The sequence below is a fragment of the Sorex araneus genome, chromosome 6, assembly GCF_027595985.1.
Source record: "Sorex araneus isolate mSorAra2 chromosome 6, mSorAra2.pri, whole genome shotgun sequence".
Lineage (NCBI taxonomy): Eukaryota > Metazoa > Chordata > Mammalia > Eulipotyphla > Soricidae > Sorex > Sorex araneus.
The window spans coordinates 9,778,787-9,805,599 of record NC_073307.1 but is presented as its reverse complement, the minus strand read 5'-3'; the positions used below and the strand labels follow the sequence as shown (position 1 = coordinate 9,805,599).

The window sequence follows — 26,813 nt, the reverse complement described above, 5'->3', positions numbered from 1 at the left end:
CTAAGTCTCAGACCAAAAAGCAGTATAGTGCATGCTATTTTAGTTTCCAACCACAACTGAATGACTCAAAGCAACATGATTTATTGTCATCGATTTAAAGACTAGCCAAACTTAAGACAGAGTGTTTGCAGGGTGTCCACTATTGTTGTGAAGCCCATAGCAAATCCTTTCTTGAAGGAGTCACATAACTTCTTGAAAATGCCCCCCCCCCCCGCCAATCTTGGTGTTTTGCCAGCAAACTTCGTCCTTCATATTTCTGCAGACTGTGGCTCCAGTCCACTGTTCTGGTCACCTAGTGCTGGCCCTGTGCCTCCGTTTTTTCACCTACTCTAGTTTGTTCTCATCTTAACTAATTTTATATCTATAGCTGCTCATTTTTCTAAATGATGTCACTTCTGAGGTTCTGGGTGTTCATGTTTCCATATAACATTTTTATAAGGGACACTATCTCTCAAGCATGTGTTAGCTCATTGTGTTCTATTTAATCCCATTATTTTGTTTGATTATCACAATTTTACAGATAGAAGTTCTAAGTCTATGTTAATGAACAACCAACCAATAATTAGAGGAGTTGACACTTGAACTTCATCTTTCTAATCACACAGCCAGTGAAGAAATTCTTACAAAAAATTATTAGCTAAAATGCAAGGCATAGCTAAATCTGTGCTACTAAGTACAGTGGAAGTCAAAAGGGCAATTAATTACTTCTCACTGGAGAAGTCATGAAAGGCTTAATATAGGTTATTTCTGTTAAATTCCACCTTAGTGGGTGGATTCGATTTTGTTATAGAGAGAAGAAATTTGTAAAGGTTGCAAAGACTTTGAAAGGGTGTTGAAAGATCACAGTATTTAAACCAATTGTCCCTTTTGGCTGCTAGTAAGAAGTCTCAGAAAATCCCACTCAATCTCACTTAAACAAAAAAGGGAATTTATTGGTTCGAGTAATTCAAAGGTCCAGAAATAGTGCAGGATTCACAGTTAGCTTAATTTGATTTTGGGTCTATGGATTCCACTTGAATTCCTTGCAGTTATTCTCTCCTTTTTTGGATTTTCTTTCAGGTTGTTTGTCTCAAAGTGGCATCATTAAGATAACCATTTTTCTGTACACCAAGGCTTCAAAGAAAGTTTAGGTATTCTCTACTGCTACTATAATATCTAATCATGAGATTCTCACTGGTTGCAGATATACTTATCCTGATTTACTGTCTTCCAGATGGAAGAGCATAAATGAAAATAATTTAGAGTGTGCAAAAAGATTAGAATTATATGTGTTAATTGCTAATACGAGAAGCCAATCTGTAGTGACCAAGAAGACTTAACAAGGCACCTCTGTTATTTAACATAACTCTAATTATAGACAGTTTGTTGTTCTAATAGGTAGTTCCCTATCTTCTGGTTTTCTTAATACTCATATTCCCAGTAACATATATTATTATGTAGTAGGTATTTAACTATTTGGTAAATGAAAATGCTAGATGACAGTAAAATTTATTTAAAATATAAGATTAAATCACTTGTATAAAATTAATAAACAAAAGAAATCAATTATGATATTTATAATCTAATTATTAATTCTAAGAATGAGAAAAAAACACCACCATAGTAGGTTCAATAACTCGTTAAATTCATGGAATCTGGGGCACTTCTAATGATGTGAGGAAGTTAGATTTTATTGTTTTCATTTATTTTTATGATGTTTTATTTTTACTGCTCAACATTTACATAATGAAACTTTAGAGTTTTCTATTTAAACGATGCAGTGCATGTGAAGTGTTATTATGAATGACAATTTCTGGTGATAAACATTTTGGTTCTTGTAAAATAAATATTAACATTAGTGCTTCCTGGATTGGATACTGCCCAATTACATTTGGGAGTTTTCTAAAATCCAGACACATGTCACATACACACATATAAATGGTGTGTGTGATGTTTTGATGGGGGAGGGGTGGTTGTTGCTGTTGTTGTTGACAGTAAAAGAAAAAAAACAGGGTCCACGGTTGGGAGCTTGTCACAAGTTGTGGGGTTAGAGAGCAGTTAAGATAGAAAAGGGACCACTATGACAATAATAGTTGGAAATTATCACTCTGTATAAGATCTGCGTGCTAAAAGTAGGTAAAGGAGCATGCATGATAACATTTTAGTATCTGTATTGACCAAAAGGAATGAGATAGAGACAAGAGAGGGGAAGTGCCTGCCATAGAGGTATACTTGGGGTTGGGGGAGCAGGGGGGAGGGTTAGGAAGGAAACTGGGACATCGGTGGTGGGAAATGTACACTGGTGAAGGGATGGGGTGCTGGAACATTTTATGATTTTATGACTGAAACCCGGGCTGGAGCGATAGCACAGCGGTTGGGCTTTCGCCTTTCAAGCGGCCAACCTGAGTTCGATTCCTCCACCCCTCTCAGAGAGCCTGGCAAGCTACTGAGAGTATGGAGCCCGCATGGCAGAGCCTAGCAAGCTACCCGTGCGTATTGGATATGCCAAAAACAGTAACAATAAGTCTCTCAATGAGAGACGTTACTGGTGCCCAATCAAACAAATCGATGAGCAACAGGATGACAGTGACAGTGACAGTGATGACTGAAACCCAATCATGAGCAACTTTGTAACTGTGTTTTTCATGGTGATTATAAATAAGTAAACTTTATTTTTAATAAACCAACAGAAGATCCATAATTATCATAGATCACCTCTCAGTTCAACAAATGTTGAAAAACTATGACAGGCATAAAAATACAAAAATGTAAATGCCTCTGGCAGCTCTACTACATGGTTGAGGGAGGTGGAGGGGAGGAGGCATGATCCCAAAATTATTATTGACAAGAATTATCACAATTAAGTAAATGTGCCATGCCTATGATTTCAAAAGGTTTTCATTGAAGTTTGAAAGCAGCATAAGTTTTCTGAAAACTATACATTTTGACTATATCATTGGAAATGCATATATTCCATGCAACATTTAGTATGGTTGAACTAAGGTCAGGTTTCACCAAATTGATTCTCTTTAATTGGTGGTTATCTTAGAAAAATAAAACTATCCTCTACCATCTGATTCCACTTCTTTTTCTGACAAAGTCTTGTTGTAATTCAAAAAATATTTTTCTGGTAAGAACTGTTGTTTTTCTTTCACGGGAAATTATCTACTTCTCACAAGGAATGAACATTAAAACAAATAGAGCCATATTTTGAACAGATATATAGTCAGATCTGTTATAATCATCATTCCTTCCAACCATCCAATTTAATACAAGACACTATTTTTGTCATTACCTTATGATTTTCTTGTACTTCATTATGGAAATGACTAACATGAAGTTCTCACTGATTGATTCCTTTCTCCATTAATCCAAATAACAGGCCTTCTTTGTAACATAAATTTTAGCATTGATTTTTCTGAATATTTATGAGTACAAGATTATTTTCTAGAATTTTTTGTCTCAGCTCTTTTATTTCTTAGACAGTGGTACTCAGGAAAAAGACTTCTTATTGAAATTTTCCATATGGGCCTTACTGGTTGTTTATGAAATATGCAGGACTAAGTTATGAGCCATTGTCACTTCAACATTGAATGGAAACCTGGAAATTAATAGGAATTTGTATTTGCTTTTGCATTTGTGCTTTTGTGTCTATAAAATACATCCATTGCCATACGGTTGACATCCTTTACCCATTTCACCAGTTCCACAAGGCTCTTTACCATCTGGTAACCACAATCTGTTCTTCTGCATCTGAGATGTGTTTTTATTTTGTTCTGTTGTTCCTATGCTTTGTTTTTCCCCCATGGGAGTGAAATCATACAGTATTTGTCTTCCCTCTTCTGACTTTTTTCACTTGGCATAACTTCCTCCAGTCCTGTCCATATTATACTAAGTGGCACAGTTTATATTTTTTATAACTGAATTCTATTTATCCTATATATGTAACTATATTTCTACCTATGTATACAAAATGTAGGATAACATTGGTTTGTCCTTTCTGCCTTGCACAGGGAGCTTAGGTTTATTGGGTAACTCCTATCACAGGGTTTCCATTCCTCTGTGTTTATTTGTAACTTCTTTTTTTGTGTTCTGTTCACTTGTAAATGTTTTTCTTTTCTCCCTAAGTCCTTTGCATAGTTAATTCAGAGCCATGCCTTTTTTTATAGACACAGGAAGATAGTTAATGATATGCTTTTGTAACTTAGGAGTTAATTGACTCCAGGTAATACTACCTCCTGGACATCTGTTCTCTCAACTTAAGCCTCAGTTGCCCTTACTTCCTGCCACCCCAAAACCAGGGTCCCGATGAGGGACTGCATGGATCCAGGGCAAAGAGTGAACTACCCTGGCATCAAAATGGACCAGGCCAAAGTGCCATAATACTTAACTATAAGTTAAGAGCATGGTCATGGACAAATTCTGTCATGACCCAAAAATTAATAACTAGATTTGGGCCCTGCTAAGGTTAAGAATGATTAATCTGACCTGAGCCCTGTAGTCTGAGTCTGTGGTGAGATGTCCCCAAAGAGTTACCCTACAAGCTCAATGTGTCTCTTACTGTGTCCATACAAAATTACTAAAATTATGAAGTAGAATTAAGATGTTAATTACGATGGTAAGTTATTGGACTAAGGAGAGGAGAAACATCTCTAGGTGGTATTTCTGCCCTTGAGCCTGATGGGCGATCAGGAAGGGTCTTTGGTATGTTGATTGTGATACCATGGAGTGTGGTGGCTACCCCCAATGTGGGGGAATTGGGGAGAGATGAAAGAGAGACCAGCGCAGCAAGATGGAGCACGGAGAGACTAGCAAGATGGGTAGAGAGAAAAGAATATAGGGGAAGAATGGAGGAGCAGGCGCATGGAGAAATGAGAGAAGCGACTGTGAGAGGAAAGCGGAGACATAGATGAGCAGGAGAGACAGGAATGAGGGGCAGTGTGAGACTAGAAAGGGGGAGCTTAGAGAGACTGGAACAGGCACGTGGGGGCAATGGGATAAATGGCAACTGATCACCAACCAGCCTGGCAGCCTCATTTCTTCCTTCATCTGCCTTTGTCATTGGCCGTTCCAGATGGGGAAGAGGCCCAAGACCAACGAACATGGGTGGCTAGAGAGTCGCGGATTCCCTAGCATCCCAGAGATTACACACAATATTACATACCACATGTCCTATATTTAATTGCCTAGGTATAAACAATCTCATTTATGTATATAGAGAGATATCTCTATCCATTCTTATATTAGTGGGAAGCACTTAAATTATTTCCATGTGTGGAGTATTGTAAATAAATATGCCATAGACAGTGGAGTATACCAAATGCCAAAACGTTATATAGATTCATCCTAAGGAATGTCTCTTCTTGGTTATTCTATGAAGTTCCATGCTGGTTTTTTTTTAACGTAGTCACTTCAGCAATGTACGTTATCATCAACACTGTAAAAGGGTCCCAATTTCTCCACATACTTACCATCACTTCTTGTATTTTGATAATGACTATTCTAATATGTGTAAGATGCCATCTCATTGTGTTTTTCAATGCATTTCCCTACAAATAATTGATACCAAACAGTCTTTGTAACTGTTGGACATCTGAATGTCTTTTTTTGGTAAAATATCTTTCAGCAACAGTCCATTTTTAAAACCAAGTTATTTAATTTCTCTATCTTTTTGTTTGGGGGGTGATTCTGTCCTGTGAGTCTTTGAAATATATGAAAATATTTAAATATTGAGTAAAAATATTAAACATGTTGGATGAATAATTTGTAAATATTTTGTCTCATCCAATAAATCTATGAAATGGTAGCCTTTGTATTTTAACTTTTCACTGTTCATATTTTTAATTGGATGAAGTTTCCCTCATTTATTTTTGCTTTTATTTCCCTGGCTGGCTTATTGAAGAAAAAAAAATTGTTGAAATATACGGAAACTGCTCTATGAGCTCTCCTTAAAATTTATGGGAAAGCCTTCCCATTCTTTATTATCCAGGCATATTCACATTCATGAAGAGATCATTTCCACTTCCCACCGATGGCACTGTGAATATGCAAGGAGAAAGCCCCCTCCACCCCCTTCCCCTGCCACAAACACACACACTTGTGGTCTTTCTAGGTCCTTCTTAGGTTGACAGGGGAATCAAAACAGCGTGAGGTAGGATGCAGACGAGAGAGATCAATTTAATAATTTGTGCACAGGGCACTGCATCCATTGTACCACTATATCTAGAGCTCAAATATCAGTTTCAGTTGTGGATCCCAAGGTTTCAGTCCTACAACTAAGGAGTAGGGTTGGCACTAAGGAATAAAGAATAGGGTTAGGGCCTTCCACATTGCCAAGGGAGAGGTGACTTCATGTTTACCCCAAAAGTAAGGTCACGTTTCTCACATAGAACACTTCTATAGGCAGACCTAGTTCGGTGGCATCCTCCAAACTTATTCTCCTCAGAACTCAGTGGTCACAGCTATTGCTTCCCAGATTCAGACAAAAGCAAAGGCAAAGACTCCACCCCCACCCCCACTCCCACCAAAAAATGCTTCTCCTCAGCTTTCAGGCCCTTTGTTGTTGTCAACTTAAAATTATTTACATGACATTCTGAGGAGATCAGGCGTGAGAAGACTGAGTATCTTGGATAATCCAATCAAGGTCTTTGCTACTGAAGGTGTGTCTTCATTCACCTGGCAGCCTCCCGAACCCACCAGGATGCCCTTGCAGCATGAATTGGGTTCTTGGTGACTAAACTTTCAGGTAGCATCATTGCATTGTTGTCCTTGAATATTCATCTTGAAGGAGAGTAGGAGTTAAGTGGAGACGGGGTGTTGGACACTTTGGTGGTGGTAAGGTATGGAAACTGTGTCCATCAAAGCCATAAAGACTAACACTAATGTAATATGTGACCTGAAGCACAATAAAATTTAAAAAATATTTTAAAGGCCAAAAATATAGTTATGTAAGTCCCATAGTTTTTTATATTTAATCACCTTTAATCAAAGGTAAGAACTGTTTGCTTCTACATCTCACAGAATATAAGAGTAGAAATGGCAAAAGTGGGCAGCGTAAGTGGAATCTCACCAGATCCATTGGGTTGTATAACTATGAACTCTCTAGAGAAAATAAAATTTCCAGGAAAATACTAAGTCATATTATGAGAAGCCCAAACACCAGCAGGTTAACCAGGATTTTCCCTGGCATGCCAACTTTATATGTCACTCAGTGTGTCAGCTTATATAAAATTAGTTCAACCCTGAAATTCCATTCTGATTTTTCTTGAATTTCCTTTTGACTTATTCAATTATTTTGACTCTCTTCTGGCAGAGCATTTTCTTTTTAATCCATTGTCTCTATGTTCTAGTAAGAATGCAGTGTTTTACTTTGATTCATATCGTGACACTGGTTTAAAAAGAAATCGGGTATTTTGAAATTAAGTCATTGGAAGACATACTAGTGCTTTGAAAAGCATGGGATTACAAGTTCCTCTAGTCACTTTACCAAAATGGTGTGGTGCCTTTCTTCTTATTTGTATGCCATAGGGCCATATGCATGGGGATAGGCATGGGTGCCAGGCAAACCAAGTTGAGATGCCAACCTTACAATATTGTACAACGTGGAATATTTAACTCTTCTGGTGCTCCCAAATCTTCATTTGTGTTTTATGAGGCAGGTATTTTCACAAGAATTCAATGACTTAGCCAAAGCAAACTGATAGGATGATACCAAGCTCACTCTCCATTGGCTGTCAACAGTCTCAGCTAGAGTGTCGTCTCATTCTGTCCTCACTTTGCTTTTCTACTCTCTTTTCTTCTTTTACTTCCTCCAAACGTACTGTGTGCCACACATACCAACATTTCCATAATGCATATACTTTCAAAGGTTCACCTAAGGCCTACTCCAACTTGACCTTGGTTCTGTATGAAAAATAAATCTTGACATAAGCTCAGGGAAAAAATGCAAAGTGTTTACACGATGCTTGACCCCTACAATTGTTGAGTAAGTCACAACAGCTGCTGGAACTGCCATTTTTGTTGAGATTCGTGGAGGCACTATCACTGCTGGGTAATTACTAATGACTGCTTGACAATATAATTTGGGGGTGATTATTTTCCCCTTCCTTAGAATCAAAAAATGAGGAATGTGTACTATACGAGCCCTTAGTTGATTTTTTTTATGTTGAATTACTAATGTAACATCAGTTGATTTTAACAGAAAGAGGAAACAGCAAGCTGACAGCTAGCTTATTGAAGTTAGGAATCGGACGGTGAGGGTATTTATTGTTTCTTTGTTTCCTGTTTCTGACGGAGCAAAGAAAAATGATCTTATAAATATGAATCAATGAAATATTAATTTGTCCTCACTTGAAGCAGACTAAATCATCCTGACATAAAAACTTATATTGAGTGCTTTTGGTTCTGAGTGTATTTTATGATACTTAAATCTGTTTTCTTCACAATTGCTGGTTTATAATAAAATTAATAGCTCCCTGATCTTTTCTCAAATGCTGTTGGTAAGAAAGAAGTGTTTCTTCATAAATTGATTATTTTCAGTATCAAAACCAAAAACAAAAATTGATTTTTCTTCCTCCATATACTGAGAACAGCTAGTCTTGTTCCTGTGCTGTCCATTTGCCCTGTGGAAATAATGACCTATGCCTACTCCCACCCCTCACTGTACCTGATCCAGCGTCCAGATCCCAAGGCTGAGGCCTGTGAGCGCCACCCCGAAGCCCCTAGCTGGGCTCGTGATCCGTGCCTGGGACTCCACATCCACCCTCAAAGCCCATGGCCCAGTGGCTTCCGGTCCCCACCACCTTTCTTTGTTCTTAGGCCACAGGGATCAAAACTCACTGTTGCATTCCAGCTACACAACAGCACAAGTAAGGGGTCACAGAGGAAGTTGCCAGGTGATGGCAAGTGTCCATGTTCATCCCTTACTAGTTCCCCACTCCCAGAATTTATAGTATCTACTTAGACTGGATGCCTTTCCTTCTGGCAGAATTATAAAGGACGAGTTTAAGGAACTAGATAACCCGGCATGCCTCTCTTCCTGGCCATTTCTACTGAACATCTGTAGCACTGCTCCGTCGTCCCATTGTTCATCGATTTGCTCAAGTGGGCACCAGTAACGTCTCCATGGTGAGACTTGTCGTTACTGTTTTTGGCATATCCAATGTGCCACGGGTAGCTTGCCAGGCTGTGGTGTGCGGGTGGGATACTCTCCATAGCTTGCCGGGCTCTCCAAGAGGAACAGAGGAATCGAACCCGAGTCGGCCTTGTGCAAGGCAAACACCCTACCTGATATGCTATGGCTCCAGTCCAGAACATCTGCTTTGAACATCTACTGAACATCTACGTTGCTTAAGCCTTTATTATTGCAATAGTATTTATATTTATGACACTACAGCATTGGCTTATTGTGCTGCTATCATTTACGTAGTAAAGATCATGTTAATGTGTAACTTAAACTTTTATTGGTATTTGTAATTTTTTTTTTCTTTTTGATTTGGAGGTTAGTCTAGCAGTGCTCAACTGGTTATTGGCAATTTGGTGCTTAAAGGTCAACTCCAGTATTAATCAGTGTGACCCCACGGTGCTGGGGATCAAGCGTGGGCTTCTTCATGCAAAACATGAACTCAACCCATTGATCTCTCTCTTCCTCTCCAAAGGAAGAGGTCTGGTCCCAAATCACACATTAATATCCTGAGCTTCTGTCTCTGGTCTCCCACGTGCTTGTGAATCAGTAGATAATCTGGTCATCTAACGTGCTGGAATTTGCTCGTGTTGATCATGCCTGTTCTTGCTTGTGCATCTGGGGACTCTGTTCCTGGCTAGACTTGACTAGGGCTTTCCTGGCCGCCACACCCAGGCCTGTCCTTCTTGCAGCAATTACAGAAGTAGAAGAAAGTAAGTGGGAACATATACGGCCTCTGCAGTCTCGGCTTGGGACTCGCATAACACCACTTCCACCTCATTCTGTTGTCAGGTAGCAAAACTAAAAGTTAGCGAAAGGGCCCAAAAATATGGCAAGGGAACGTCTTATTGGAAGGTACTGAAAGGTCACAGGACAAATGACTAAATAGTGGCAGGAAAAGTAATTGCTCTTTTACTTCCCTTCACTGCTTTACGTTTTCAAGTAGGCCCAATTATTGCTTCCTCTACATTTCTCTTTTCTTTTTACTTAAAGTATATATATATATATTTTTTCACCCTCAAATTATAGCTGCCCATTTCACATCAGAAAAGCATTTTAAACTTCAGAATTTTAGATTTTGTGTCTACAACAAGCTCGTGTACGGCACTTTAGAATCATTCCAGCTTTAAGAAGTAGCAGATTTTTATGAGGATGAAGTCAAATATGAATTTCTAACTTGCTACCAAAAAATTATGAAAGAATATTGAAGCCATCATTCTATGTTTGCGGCAATTTATTTCTACTTTTTAATTGGAAGTTTGGGAATTTTACGTGTTTGAAATGTATAATTGCAAACATTGAAGTTCTAATGAGAATGAATATGTTAGCTATAGTTTATATTAGGACATCAGTATTATTGTTGATAATAAAAGCTCTGTGTCTCTGTGGTAGTAAGCTAACCTAGACTTCCTTGGAAATTAAGATAATACACCTAAAAATTTCCCTGGTTCACTCCTCTTTTTCAGTCAGAAAAAATAATCGCATAAAGTCTAGTTGTTTATTTCTTATAAATAGCACTGTAGCACGGTCTTCCCATTGTTCATCGATTTGCTCAAGTGGGCACCAGTAACGTCTCCATTGTGAGACTTATTGTTACTGTTTTTGGCATATCAAATGCACCACGGGTAGCTTGCCAGGCTCTGCCATGTGGACGGGATACTCTTGGTAGATTGTCGGGCTCTCTGAGAGGGTCAGAGTAATCAAACTCGGGTTGGCTGCATGCAAGGCAAACACCTTACCCACTGTGCTATCGCTCCAGTCCTATTTCTTATAAATACAGAAGTTAAAATCTGAATTAAAAATTTTGTTTATTTTAATTCATTTCTAGTGGTTTTAAAGTATTTTCTGTGATAGCATAGAGAGGACATCTTATAACAATAGAAGCAAAGAAAGTCATCTTTTTTTCAGAGTTGCTTCTGAGGTATAAATAAAAGATGAATAAATCATGACCCATAATTTCATGTACTCCATATCTTCATGTGTATTTAAATTTACAGGTAGATATTTAAAGTTCCAGTGTGAGTTAGTGGCATTATACCATGTATAATATCCCTCCTTTACTACTTTGGGTATACTCCAATACAAGTTAGCAACTATTAAAAAAGTCACTTGAAAAAAGTAAATAAGTCATTTGAGAGCAAATGCTTGAGTTTTAATTATATTTAACATCTCTGTGAAGAAGGAATATAGGGCAAAGCAACTATCTTTCAAGTTTTCAGAGAAATGAAAAAGTCAGTTCATGCATATTTTGAGATAAAAATAACTTTGAGAGCTATAGCTAAGTATAAATTTGCATATTCCATGCCACATCTCTATATGAGTTTCCCCCTCCCCCAGAATCCATAAAGTTCCTCACCTATACAGTGGCTATATCCATGATTTACTTCTACTACCCACCCAACCTCCATAAGGATCTCTCTTTTGTTCATTACAAATCAAAGATTTGTGAGTCACTGATGCCAGATATAGCTTTCATCTTATTTGTAGTTTACCTTTCCAGATATTGAGACATTGAGAAGGTATTATTTCATATATCTACTAAGTTAATTTAGTCTACTAAACAATGCATATCTACTATTCGATTCTATAATCCGGTCAAATTGTCGTTGAAAGTGGAGGGTATCCACTCAAGTAATCTACAGGTAAGGAGAATACCAAATTTTCTTTGATTTTTGATAAGTCTTTTCTCTAAGCATCATTTTATATATTAGTCAGAGTTTGAAGAGAGGTACAGCATCAAATTTATGGCAACAGCAGATTTTTTTAAGAATATCAACAGAGATGAATTGGCAGATTCTTGATTCACCATCTTTTATACAATATTGCCCTCTATGGGAACCTAAAATATTGAAGATTTTAGCAGGGTGAGTATACTGTTTGATAGAGTTTTGTTATCACCACAATCTTCTTTTATTCTCTTTTAAATTTAACTTCTTACCGTCCCACACCATTAAACAGATATAAACAGCTGAGATGAAAATCAAAATTTTATTATGTAGTAGATTTACAGTTTTATTATATTTATTGACTACAGAGTTAATTTTACTGTATTTATTTGACATTATAAGCCATTTTGTCTCCTTTTGGTAAAATAGTTCTCTTCAAAGTAAAGGATTTATTTGCAATTCATTTACAATCATTTTTATGAGTAATAATTCCTTGTCAGAAAGAGAAACTTCAGTTAAGGCCCTAAAATGAAAGTTATTATTAAACAAATCATAGTATATAGTGGAACATTTAGAAATTGCAATATCATTCTTTAATTCTGTAAATAAAAATCAGATTAAGTACAGAAGATATTGGAATACTTTAAATATTTGAATGAAGAAAATAGTATTTTACTCCCATTAAAATCTTTTAAGTTTTACATAGTTTTAGGAAAATTTTGTTTCAGGTTTAAAAAAAAACAACTATTAATCTGTGTGTTTTTCTCCAAGGGAAAATTGCTTTATAACACATCTTTGCACTTTTATTTTCAAATGAGTTGTTGCTTAAACTTTTGTTTTTGGAGGAAGGAACTCTTTTATGGGTTACAATGAAATTACATCTGCATGCATAATGTTAAGTATCATTGTCTTCTTATTTTCTAGCCCCAAGCTAGCCACCATTCATTTGGTCATAATTTTAATTTGCTTCAGAGCACAAATGCCTACTGTGTGCCTTGGTGCTGATGCAAATATAAAGGATACTGTCAGGGTTGGCTAGCTTAGAACATCCCATGTAATCTTATATTGCTACCTTACGGTCATTCTCTCAATCCTTCCCAAACACACCATAGTTGAAGTAGTGGGGAAATACAGTGAATTATCCCAGAGTGGAGGTAATTTGGAGTGAGGCGTTGGTGCTAACAGGACAGAAACTGATTTACGAAGGCTTGGTGAAACATTAAGATTTCCCAAGCTGATCACAGCATTAGCAGGAATAGCTCATAAATGAGATGCCTTTCCCAAAGGGACGAAGTCCACGGAAAACAAATGATATTGGGATACCTAAGATAAAAGAGTTTGCTAACAGATGAAATAAAATACCCTCTAGGACAGAGAGGATTTTTACAAATTTATCAGCATTGTGTTAGGAGTCTGGTTCTGCAAATAGGTTTCTCACTTTGAACATTTGGGACTCTAAATTAGAGGATATAAAAACGACTTTGTAAGGCCAAACTCAAAAGGGAATTATCATTAAGCCATAATAAAATTTAGGGCCCAAACAGAACAAAGGAAAGAAAGAGAAACAAAGATGCAGAGTGAAGGAGCTGGTTGTAGATAACCTATTAAAAGTGAAGCACTTGATGGTATTTAAAGATTCTCCTCTGATAAGAGGCTCCCGCTGGATCTGAGGCCTAATTAATATACTTTATGAACTCTAACCACCTCTGGATTTGCCTGAAAAGAAAAACTCACTGAGAATTCTCATAGCAGGAATCCGACCATGTAATACTTAGAAATTTCATTTCTACTGTCATCCCCGTTTCTCCAAGGGTCCCTGCTTCATCTTAACCTTCCTGACACAACAGAGAATTTTGTGATCCAACAATGCTTTGGCCAACATCTGCTATTTGTTAAAAATCATCTTCCTTTAGGCAATTGTCAGCCAATTAGAATTAGGCTCCTTAGTCTGTTCCCTCGATTAGCCTTCCCAGCTCTGCCTCTCTAAAAAGCATTTATTTGAAGCATGAACATGCCGATTTCTTTCTTGCTAAACAATGCACTGCAGTGATACTGGAAAGAAAATACTTTATTTCCACCTGTGGTTCCCACTTTTCCCCCCTTTCCCAATAATTTGCTAACAACATATCCAGATGGGTAGTAAGATAACATTCCTGACTGGAATGAGTACTAAATAAGTAATGCTTTATGACAGTCATTTTTCTCACCCATGGGTACAATCTACTGGGCAAAAGTGAATATAGGGTCCTGCTTTTTCCATGAGTTCTTATGGAGTAATTACTAGCAAAAGTGGTTATTTTTCCTCCCCTGTAGGGGGAGGGGGAGAAAGTTCTGTATTAGTCACTGACCCAATTAGAAGCTTTTCCCCTGAAGGCATAAACTTTGAATATAGTAGTTTTTCTATTCAGGCTTCCTTTAAAAAGATTTAGTAAGTCCCCTTTGTGTTAGGACAATTGAAAGTTACTTGTGATTTAAAAAAAAATCATTATAAGAAAAGAGAACAGGAACGAGTACCATGGAAATAAAATGATGCATAAATTATAAACTAAATTTGTATTCTGTTATTTCTGTAGTAAAATCATGGAAAATAAATGAAAGTTGGAAAACTAAATATTTAAAGTTGTAATATGTTCTATGTATATTCTGGATACACAAGAGAAGGATTTAAAAACATAGAAATGGTAATATTCTTTAAAATAATTCTTTAGCCTTTTTTGCTGCAGAAATTGAAAACTTGCCTATTGTAACAATTAGTGAAAAGCCAGTGAAGGGGGAAATAAAGGAATAGAAATTTTAGGAATAGTTAAATCTGTTCAGTTGTTCTGAACTCTAATATTGCTTCTAGTAGATCTTACTCTTTCTGACTTGTGTTATAAAAAATATTGACATATGGACCCAACATGAATTTCCCTTCTCTGTAAACATGTTTGATTTTGTTTTCTGTTTACTCTATTAAATAAATAGGCACTCACATATTTTTATATGCTTTGATATACATTTCAAGAATGTATTATAAAAGAATTTCCAAGCTATTTGTTTTAAAAAATATATAATTTAAAAACCATACACGTCATACTCAAGTAAACAGTTGAAAAAAAGAGGGTTTGATAGTTTGATAAAAACATATGGGGCTTCAAAAATGTATGAGTTCAGGAGATTCAATTCAATATAACAAAGATCCATGAAAAACTTCGCATATATTTGGATCTATTCTTAGTAGCACTGTAGCACTGTCTTCCCATTGTTTATCAATTAGCTCAAGTGGGCACCAGTAACGTCTCCATTGTGAGACTTGTTGTTACTATTTTTTGGCATATTGAATACTCCATGGGGAGCTTGCCAGGCTCTGCCGCTCGGGCAGGATATTCTGGGTAGCTTACCGGGCTCTTATATTTCACTTCCTGGGACATGAAAAATAATAAAATTCAACTAAGAACAGTTAGGAAAAATGCTTTGCTTACCACATATTAATGTAAATTCACTGGGGAGATGCAACATCTGACTTAAGTATGAGAGAAATAATTCTTCCCTATCTTCTTATGCATTTCACAGTCCCTCCTTGCAAACCTCCAGGCATTTACTTGAGTTATTATTTTCTAATTTATCAGGTTATAGTGATCAAGATTAATTATTAACATCACTAATAAAACAACTCAAGGTAATATTTATTTTTTTAACTTATAGAACTGTGAATTTATTCAAATTTCCTTAGCTGCAGAGAGAATTTTTCGAATTTATCATATACATGTGAGGATTATACATATATTTATATATATGTATATATATGTATGTTTGTGAACATCTGGTAGTACTCTTTGTCTGCAGACTTAGTTGAGTTATGAATAAACAGTGAGAAAAGGACAGTAAAGTGAGTTTATTTTTATACTATCACACAAATTTAAAATCAGGATTTATTTTGTTTCTAAAAATCAGTATTTTAAGGAATATATTTAAATATTTGTGTTAGACTTTTATCTTAGAACACCTTCATTAATATTATATGTCATAATTGATATAACCAAAGTGCTTTCATTTTATTATTGTTTTACTCTAAATAATGCAATGTTTCTTCAAATATAAACACTACATACAATCTCATCCTAGAGAAAAAAATTAACCAACTGCTTTCACTTGTAAATAATTAACACTAAGGGTGGTTATCACATGAGCCAAGGATGTGAGTTTTGTTCCCTCTTCTGATGCCATGCTTTGGGGACCAAAATCACTGTACTGTCATTAAGGTCCCCAAACCTAAAACCACTCTGATAAAGCAGTATTCTTAACTGAGTTGTGAACTCGACATATGTGAATCACTGTAGCACTGTAGCACTGTCATCCAGTTGCTCATCGAGTTGCTCAAGCGGGTACCAGTAACGTCTCCATTGTGAGGCTTGTTACTGTTTTTGGCATATCGAATATACCATGGGTAGTTTGCCAGGCTCTGCCGTTCGGGCAAGATACTCTTGGTAGCTTGCCGGGCTCTCCTAGAGGGATGGAGGAAACAAACCCGGGTCAGCTGTGTGCAAGGCAAATGCCCTACCTGCTGTGCTATGGCTCCAGCCCAACATATGTGAATACTATAAAGAATTGGGCCATTAAAAACGACTGTTTCTGTGGCCAGAGGAATTGTATAGTGGTTAAGCACTGTCCTTTCTAACAGCTGACTTGGGTTCAATCCCAGCACCACATTAGTCCTATGAGACCCTCCAGAGTCTTCCCTGAGCACTGCCAGGTGGGGACCCCCAAATAAAATAAAAATTAGAAAAATAAGACAATATTCGCTATTTCACATTTGGGAGGTCACTGGGACACAACCATTGGTGTTCATGTTTTACTCCTGGCTCTGCACTCAGGGATCACCCCTGGCAGTGCTTGGAAGAACATACGGCGTGTTGGAGAATGAACTTGAAAGTCAGCAGCATGCTAAGTCATGCACCTTACCCCCTATATTATCTCTCTGGTCCCTAGTTTTAAATTGTTCATATGTCTGTGTCTTATCATGGAAATTCTAATTTGTTCAAAGCATCTTAAAAGGTAGTAAATACTTCTTGGATTCTTAGCTTGAGTACGTTTCAAATACAATTTTTTCCTTTGGAGTATCTTTCAGCCCAGGTACCTGAAATAAGAGTGGGCATGGGAAGCTGTGTTTTATACTCATGATTGTGTCTACAAGTTGTGGTAGAAATGTGATCACAAATACTGTGATTCACTCAGTTTTCTTCCATCCTCTATATGTCTCCATCCTGCTGACTCTCCAGGTCTTGTAGTGTAATAACACATACCAGTAACCCAGAGTGCATCGGGACACTTCATACAAAAGACCACACCTTCAATAAATGCTATGTTTGGAAGAAACAGCCCCCTCCCACCAATAATATCAGAAAGGTCACTGAGAACATCTTAGTAATTCATTCACTCTTTGTAAGTTAAGGCAACACATCAGAAAAGGTAACTGGTGGTAGGAAAAGTTTCCTGCTCTGGACTATAAGGGGACTTGAGTTGAAGTGTCAATGTTACCCTTATCTCATGCCACCAAATTAAATTGCAGATACTGAAAAGAGCTTCTGTTCAATAAATAAATAAATAAATAAATAAATAAAAGCCCGAGGAATCGTGGCGCCTTCAATGGAAGCTGCAGTTGATGCACTGCTCGAATCTAGAATAATTGCTTGGAGGAGTTTATAGAACATTGTGTAAAGTGAATAAATGCAGAGTGGGATCACGTCTTACCCAAAGGTTCCCGAGCCTTTTCTCAATATGCAAGAATAAGGACTGTCTTTAAAATATATCTCCCCTTGGTAAGGGGAACTAAGGTTGATGGAAGCCTGCCACCATTCCGTGCAGATTATTTTCAGAGCAACAACAGGTCCTAGAGTCTCCAGGAGACGCTCTTGTCCTTGCCTCAGTCTTTTGCCATCATCAAAGAAGAAATCCCCCCTCCCTTTGTGGATCACTTGGGAATGTATATTCTGGGATAGATCATCCAGGTGTAGGTTCATCAGGGACCATGTCCTCTCCATCTGAGAACCTAATCTTTGTTAACTCTCAGAGTCAAGAGGAAGGAACAACCTGTGGGTTATATTGTCTCTCTGATGCCCATCAGGGTGGAAATTACTGGAACACACTGTTTCCTGCAGAATGTACAACCCTGTCAATTTGCTCCATGCTTGAGGTAGTGATGTTTCCTTGGTTAAGCCATCTGTTGCTTCTTTGATTGTTCTTCTAACTGGAGAGCAATTCAGAGGGATGGGTTTTCCACCCTGCCCATTATTCGAAATGTATAATATATTTATTAGATAATATGAGTTGGTGGGGAACAAAGAGCAGGTAAGCATCCTCTATATTTCCAAGTGGAATATGAGACAAGGGGTCAGCTGATATTTTTCCGTGTTGGGAACTAGAGGAGAATATTTTTTCCATAATAATGCAAGCCGTTTAACTCAATTCATGAAACAATTTCTACTATAGACACATGCACAGACACAGAGAGTCAGAGGCAGGGAAATAAAGGGAAAGAAACTATTCTAATGTTCACTCTGGTCTCAAGACTGTTTCCAGTTTCAGGAGTGGAGAGCACATTTGTCTGTCTCAAAGTTTCTGGGGATCGCCTTTGCCTTTGTTGAGTTTCTGTTCCATGCGGTTGATTGGCACGCTTTGCAGCAGAAAGCCTGTCCTGAACTTTTCTGCGTCTCCCCACTGGAAGCTTTTGGTCCAGCGTCAGCGCTCCAAAGGGGAATTTTCCTCTCAAATTTCATAGGCTAATAGTGCCACTCTACAATGCAAGATTATGCAAATCCTCCAGGAGCATCTAATCAATCACGGTGGGGGGAGAGAAACGCAGCTGACGGCTGAATTCGCTTCTGTTGGAATGTATTCATGTGTAACATCCCACCGGATGACATCACAGCAGCTCCAGGTCCTTGAAAGTCTTGAGGATGATTAGCTGGAGGAACGGGCTGTTTCTGCCAATCATACTCCGGCAGAGCTGCCTCCTTTCTAGTTCTGGAGATGTGAGAGAAAGCGGGAGGGAGGGAAAGACCGACGACAGCTAAAAGGAGACACACAGCAGCAGCAGCAGCAGCAGCAGGAGCAGACCCGGCGCAGGAGCAGCTGCCGAGCCGGTGATTAAAGAGTTCTCAGAGCCTGTCTGAGTGGGATGCTCTGGTCCACGAAGGATGCTGCGCTCTGGACGGTGTGCTGAACAGAGCACCGTTTGGCTCATTCCAGCCGGCTGCCTGTCTGGGAAAGGACAATGTGTGTGTACATAGAGAGAGACTGCTGGAAGAGTTCACAAGCTAAGAGTGCTCTCGGAATAGAGCTCAGGCAGATGGTCTGGGCTGAAAGCTCCTTCTAACTGACCTGGAGCCAGGCGAATCCGAATGCTGGAGATCTGACTTCTCTATCTCAGGATACAGTCAAGTTAGGAAAAGAAAAAAACAAACAAACAAACATGAAATGCTTCTCTAGGTAAGTTCTTGCTGACATTTACTGCAACCGAGATGCGGACGATGAATGACTGTACCTGGCTTAGCTATGTAAACAAGGTGAACACAATAAAGTTTATGGGTGACGGGTGTCTGTAGAAGCCAGTAGTAGTGGACAGCCAAAATCCGAGTCCTGCTCAGCGTGTGTGGGCTTTACCTGTCATTTGGGTTCTGTAGACGGATTTGCGCTTACAAGTAGAAAATGCAGTTCTGCTTAAGAGGTAGAACTTAAAGTATTTCAAGTTGCTGCCCCAACCTTGGCTTTCTGAGCACCTTCACTTGGGAGCAGTGTTTAACCCCTTCTTGTCCCAGTTGCCAACTGTACAAACCCAGCATCCAAACCTCACCGGTAGGGTTATTAATGTTGCCCTGATACATGTTACTGTCACTGATTGTATGGCTTTCAGAGTACTCGGAGGGGACCTCCTCTCCTTGGGACCTGAGATGTAGAGACACGTTCTGTGCCAAATGGTCTGCTTTAGAGAAACAGTTGTCACAGACACTGAGACCATAAGACAGAGGCATAAATTGTTCTTATAGAAATAGATGCTTTCCCGCTAGTTCCTATTAGGAGTGAAAACTATATTCGTAAAACAATGTGTATTCTACCAAAAGCACAGCTTTTCAGGAGAACAAAAAAACATCTTTATGCCATGCCTGGAATACCTTCAACTTCTTCACGCACAGAATGCCCTGGGAAATAAGCAATGTTTAGGTATGATTCTACTCTCCTCTTTCAGTGCCTTTATTAGAAAATGCTAGCTAAAAGGGGAAGCTTCCACCCATCTATTCCTTACCATTAGTTCTGGTAAATAATATACTGTATTTTTTCACAGATACTTTTGTAGAATTTTAAGTGATATCTGTGATGACTTACACTTTGAATTCTAAAACAGTTCTTAAAAAGTTTAGTAGTTGATGCCTCCTCATGTCTTTTCACACTGAGCTTGCTTTCACATTGTCTTTATCAGAATATTTTTCAATTCACAATCATGGATGTTCCTAAGTTAATTAGATAGAAAGATAGTAATGTTTTCTTGATGATTTTACTTATCTACTTTCCTATCAGTTTTATAGTTCAAATATGATCCATTTGTGGGACACAAGAAAATTGGTGGCAAAAGTTACCTAGTTAGTTATATTCCCCACCAAGGAGGCAACTATTGTTTTTTATCATAAAATTTTAAAGGTGTGGTTTTTCATCTGAAAAGTATAATTTTAACTTCTTACCTTAAAATAGTAAAAAGTTGACTAAATCAAGATATCATGTAAGTTTTTTTTTTCTTTTCAGATAGCAGTTATGTAGAGAATGTAACATCCACTGATAGTAATATAATAATAAACAAAATTTCTGGAAAATGAATTAATCAAATAGTTTTGTTTGGGTTTCAGTTCTTTGTTTCTAGCTCTATCTTAATGGAAATTAGTGAGAACCAAGATTGGTGCTTAGAAAATAGTTTGCAAAAATTATAGTGTATGTAACTTAGCACCTAGAGCATGAAAATCACTCTTTTTGGAAAAATCAAAATTCAATATAGAAACATTTTAAATTATAGAAATTTCAAAACTTTATGAAAGTTTTAGTATTTGAGTTTCAATAAATTCAAAAATTGATGCAATTGCAGTTTCTATCAGCTGAAGTTATAAACTAAGAACAGTGTTTAAATAATTTTCCATAAATATCCAAAGGAAGCAAATGAAAACTATGATATGTGTGTATATATACTAATAACTTGGAATTTCTAATTTTGTTCATCAATGCAGAAATATATGCATGTTGTGTATATAGGTCTACTCATCTTGGGAAAAGGATAATATGTTGTATGCTGAGTACTTTAAATATCATATCTGTACATATATACATATGTACCTATAAATATATTCTCTCTCCCATCTTAAAAAGAATTTATTCTGTAATTATATTTAAGATAAATCGACACCCTCCTTTTACTCTCAGTGCTACATTACTTCTTAAAGGTGCTAAATAAATCTTGCTAACCCAGTGACATATTTGTCCCTAGCTGGCCTAATGTTTATATGATCCCCTTGAACAATCTGTTTGAGTGGGAAAGGTGCCACTGAGAATAAAATATAAAGATTAAACTCTCTGTTGTGTCTAGTAGCAACTACTCAGGAAGAACAGAGGAGTATTTAGCATGCTGTGTTCAAACTGGAAGGTTCTAGCTGGAGCTGCCTCCCCAGATTTGGAAGGCAGCTAGGGAAACATAAAATAAAGCTAGAATATAAGCCCTGGCTGCAAGCCAAGTCAGAGAAGCTGTGTACCCAGAAGGCTAATTTTTTCTGGGCTGAATTCATTGATAATGCATTATGTTCAAAGTCTAACCTGAAGTGTGACTTTTTTTTTTCCTTAGTTCAAACTAGAATAAAAAATGGATGTTTTTTTTCCTGGTAAGATATCTAAAGGCCAGATATATTTTTCTGAAAACAATACAATTTTTAGATAATTTGTATTTTGCATTAAAGGTTGTCCTAATGTAAATGTAATGAGCCCAGTAGAAATACCTTTAAAATGCCATTTGTATTCAAGGAAGAGAACGAAAAGTGAGGTACATCATTTACCCATTATCTTGGAGATGACAGAGCAATCAGAGCTGCCACATGTGGATGCATCCCCAACTGAAGAATTGTGAAAGTTTTATGAAAGAAACTGATCTAGTAAAAATTGCAGAGCAAGTGGTTCATAGGCTTAATGTTGTATAGACCTTGTGAAGCAAGACAGTAAAAAGAAAGTTAACCCTCACTCACTGGTACTCCCAATAACTAGACAAAAAAGGAACACTATGTTGTCAATGTATTTTAAGTTTGCAAAGTGAGAGAAATGGGTCAGGTGTCAGACATAATGCCACTGCCTTCTGCCATCATGGGATCACATTTACCCAACCTTTAACACAGCTCTACTGTTACCAAGAGTGTTAAATGCTCTCTCTTTTTAGTTATTTTCAGCAAGCCTCAGAAGTTGGTGTCGATTGCAATGAAGAACTTTTCTAAACCCAGACCTATATCAAAGCTTCTTTCTCTCAGTTCTCTGAGAGATGCTATCACTTTCTAGAGTCTGCAGGTCTAAAATTTATTTTAGAATAATATGGAATTGATAAAAGATTTTCCTCAAAACCCAAAATAGTCTAACAAGGAATTCCAAATAACATAACTGTCTTTGGACATTTAAAAAAATAATGCTTTTTTTTAAATGTGCAATGTAACTTAATTTCCATTTCTACTGTTGAAAATTTTGCCATTATAACTTGATGCATTTATTCCCTTTAACTCCTTAGAATATCACTATATTCATCAGTATCTATAAAATTCAGGTGAGGACATAAATGACAACAAAATATTCTACATATAATAAACTAAATATCACTTCCAGTGACTCACTAAGAAAAGATACATATAATGACTACTTTAGAAATATATTTATCATTACATGTACTTAACATATGATATAAAATTATAACCTATTAATTAGAATTATGTGAATAAGAAGCAAAAATTAGAGAAGAAAAAATGATGGAAAAATATTTTGAACACTTGAGAACTTAATTTGATGAGAGTATTTGAGAAAAAAAAGATTGATGATCCAACAAGGTTATATTATTGACAACTTGTATGAAACACAATGTTGGGGCTGGAGCGATAGCACAGCAGGTAGGGCATTTGCCTTGCACGCGGCCGACCTGGGTTCGAATCCCAGCATCCCATATGGTCCCCTGAGCACCGCCAGGAGTGACTCCTGAGTGCAGAGCCAGGAGTAACCCCTGTGCATCACCAGGTGTGACCCAAAAAGAAAAAAAAAAACACAGTGTTTATAAGTTCAAGAATTTTATTACATATATTTATTTCTAGTAAAGAGTCATGATTTGCAAATAAATCATTTTAATATTTGAATCCTTCAATAAAGAAGGAAACTTTAGAAATAATGTATAGAAACCATAATTCTTTTCCACCCCACACAGACTTTACCCATTTTGGATATTCTACCATCATATGGACTTCCGTTGTCTCATTTTAAAATATTTAATTTCCTTATTGAGAGTCTTCAGTGGAAATTTTATCATCATTCATAACGTTGCACCTAAAAGCCAACTGAGTTCCATATGCTTAAGCTCAGAGTTAGGGGTGAAACACTTCTCTAATCACTCCACACACAATTTTTTCTTCATTCATTTTCTTCTATACTTTCCTCCCTCTTTTAACCTTTTCATTTTACTCCATTCTTTCTCTCATTTCTCCTTTTCTTATTCCTTCTTTGTCTTTTATTCCTGATTTTTCTTCCATTCTCTTTTTGAACCCTTCCTGCCTTCCTCCCTCCCACCTCCCCTTTCTTCCTTTCTTCCTTCCTTTACCCTCTCTTTCCCTCCCTCCTTTCCTCGTCTTACTCCTTTCTTCCTTCTTCTCCTTCTTGAATCTCTCCCTTATTCCTTGCTTTCTTCATTGAATCCATTTTTGCTACCTTATCTTAAGTGTTCGTTTGCAACATGGGATAGACATTTGGTGCATTTGATATGGCATACATTTGATAATGACAGCATCAATTATTCTGATGGCAGATTTGAACTTGGGCATAGGCAGGAGAAAATACCAGAAAATTTGGCGAATACACACCAAAGAATATATAAAAGTAAGATAGAATAAGAAATGGATGTCAAGAGGAGTAAAGTAACCTCAAAGTACTGGCTAGTCTCCTACCCATAAATTCCCATTTATTTATTAAATTCTCTTAGTCAAATATTTTACCCTTCCCTTTCCATATGCTTCCCTTTATTATGAGTTGGCTGCTTTTCATTCAGCAAATACAGCTTAGTGGCAAAATAATAATAGTAATAATATCCATAAATAATCCTTACATTGCTATCATAAATGCCCATAAGTCAACTTTATATTTAGTAGCTGAACCATAGTAGCATTCAGATGCAGCTCAAAGGCCGACTGCCATCCTAATGGAAGAAAGAAAAGGGAAAGTGATTTTGCACATTAAGATGCTTTGGCTTGATTCCATTTCTGAATCAGAAATTCAACTGGAGACTGCTGATCCACAGAATTTGTCATGTTTCTTCAGACATCTCAGAAGAGTTCTTCTCAATGTTCTGAATAGTCTTTCACGCCTACATAAAAATCATTTAAGCTTCAGAAATAAATAAAGCGACACTAAAGATTAATACAAGGAGAGGAAACAGATGCAGAGATGCATATGCTCCTGTGAACACATGTGAAAGTCCTAATGCTGTTCATTGCTCTGAAGTGCAAGTGAATAATTAGAAACGGAATTTAAATTTTGTTTCCCAACTAATCTTTCATAAATAGTTATGCCAGCCCAGCTGAGATTTCACATACTACCATAAGTCAAGTAAACTACAGGCAATCATTTAAAAACATTCTGATCAGTACATTTGGGATATTGTCATTGCTCACATTTCATTTTGTCAAGCCCCTTTGTTTGGACAAGAGCATTTTCTTACTAACTACAATAAGGACAGATGTTCCCTTTGGACGATCAAGGTAGAAATCAACTAGTATACTTAAAGTACTCTGTCTCCCCATCTGGACAAATTTTACACCAGAAAAATTAGCTGGGTTGTTTTTGTATTGCTTAATAATATTCATAATGCTAATAAATAATATCTATTTTTATTTTTATTTTTTATCTTTCCAAATATTTATTTGATGACTTCTTTTTTTATTAGTTTATTTTTAATTAGAGAGTCATCGTGAGGGTACAGTTACAGATCCATACATCTTTGTGCTCATGCTTCCCCCATACAAAGTTCAATAACCCATCCCTTCACCAGTGCCCATTCTCCACCACCAGTAAACCCAACATCCCTCCCCCACTCCCCAGTCCCGTCTCCCCCCACCCCACCCTGCCACTATGGCAGGGAATTCCCTTTTGTTCTCTCTCTCTGATTAGGTGTTGTGGTTTGCAATAAAGGTGTTGAGTGGCCATTGTGTTCAGTCTCTAGTCTGTATTCGGCCCGCCTCACCCTTCCCCCACATGACCTCCAACCACATTTTATTTGGTGTTCCCTTCTCTGAGTTACCCAGAATGAGAGACCAGCCTCCAAGCCATGGAAACAATCTCCTGGTACTTATTTCTACTATTCTTGGGCGTTAGTCTTATAGTCTATTATTCTATATTCCACAGATGAGTGCAATCTTTCTATGTCTGTCTCTCTCTTTCTGACTCATTTCACTTAGCATGATACTTTCCATGTTGATCCACTTATATGCAAACGTCATGACCTCATTTTTTCTAACAGCTGCATAGTATTCCATTGTATAGATGTACCAGAGTTTCTTCAACCAGTCATCTGTTCTAGGGCACTCGGGTTTTTTCCAGATTCTGGCTAAAATAATATCTATTTTTAAATACATGCCCGACATCATCCAAGACACTAAGGAGAATAAAAGAACATAAACAAATTAAGGCCCAATGATAGGGCTAAGAAGACTAAGAAGAGTCAATCAAGGTGGTAATTTGAAGGTTATGAGCTAAAGCTACATGGATCATCAGTGGGTAACTTCCTGAATAAAATTAATTTTTGAAAAATTTTTGAAAAAGATATTCAAAAGTTATATGGTATAATGAGGTAATTGAATCATCTTGCAGAAAAATAATATGATGAGTAACACTTTTTGTGATATACAAGCCTACCATTTGAATTTTGACATTTCCTCTTGCAAGTTATTGTCAGTTTATGAAATGGTTTGATAGAGTTGGGGCATAGCATATGGTCAACATTACTTTTCTGGAAAGTAGAAGTAATCAAGTTTAGAAAATGAGTTCTAAACTTCAACTTTTCATAGTCCTAATTTGAATGATATTATATGTGAGTGAAATATCTTAAGCGTAAGAATCTATATGTGGGGCTGGAGCAATAGCATAGTGGGTAGGGCGTTTGCCTTGCACGAGGCCGACCTGGGTTCAAATCAGCATCCCATATGGTCCCCTGAGCACCGCCAGGGGGGAGTAATTCCTAAGTACAGAGCCAGGAATAAACCCTGTGCATTGCCAGGTGTGACTCAAAAAGGAAAAAAAAAAAGGAATCTATGTTTGTTCTTTTTTTTTTTTTAATTTTATTGAATCACCATGTGGAGGGTTACATAGTTCCAGGATTATGTCGGTTATACAATTCTCAAACACCCTTCCCTTCACCAGTGCCCATCTTCCATCACCAACCCCCCCAGTATGCCTGCCGCCCCCTCCCACCTCCCCAGTCCCCACCCTTGTACATGATAAGTTTCACTTCGTTTACGCCTTATCTCGATTACATTCCATGTTTCAACACACAACTCACTACCGTTGTTGGGGTTTCCCCCAAAAAAGAAAAGCAGTCCTATTGCCAAGGAGGCATTTTTGTTCTTAATTAAAGAAATATTGCTTATTTGAAACAAGACAATTATCATCTTAACATTATAAAACCTGAGAGGAATAAAGGTGGTTTATCAAACTTTACATTTTTTCACCAATTAGAAGAGAACTACAAA

At 37.3% G+C, this 26,813-nt stretch overlaps 1 protein-coding gene across 1 annotated transcript in view; it reads left to right on the top strand.

Moving 5' to 3' along the window:
• Positions 1–18,854: 18,854 nt before the first annotated feature.
• The window catches only part of NDST4 (N-deacetylase and N-sulfotransferase 4), a 260,857-nt gene continuing 252,898 nt past the window's right edge, over positions 18,855–26,813 (top strand). Inside the window, exon 1 of the mRNA XM_004612720.2 lies at positions 18,855–19,293. The gene's annotated coding sequence lies outside the window, so the exon portion shown is untranslated. The remainder of the gene's footprint in view (positions 19,294–26,813) is intronic.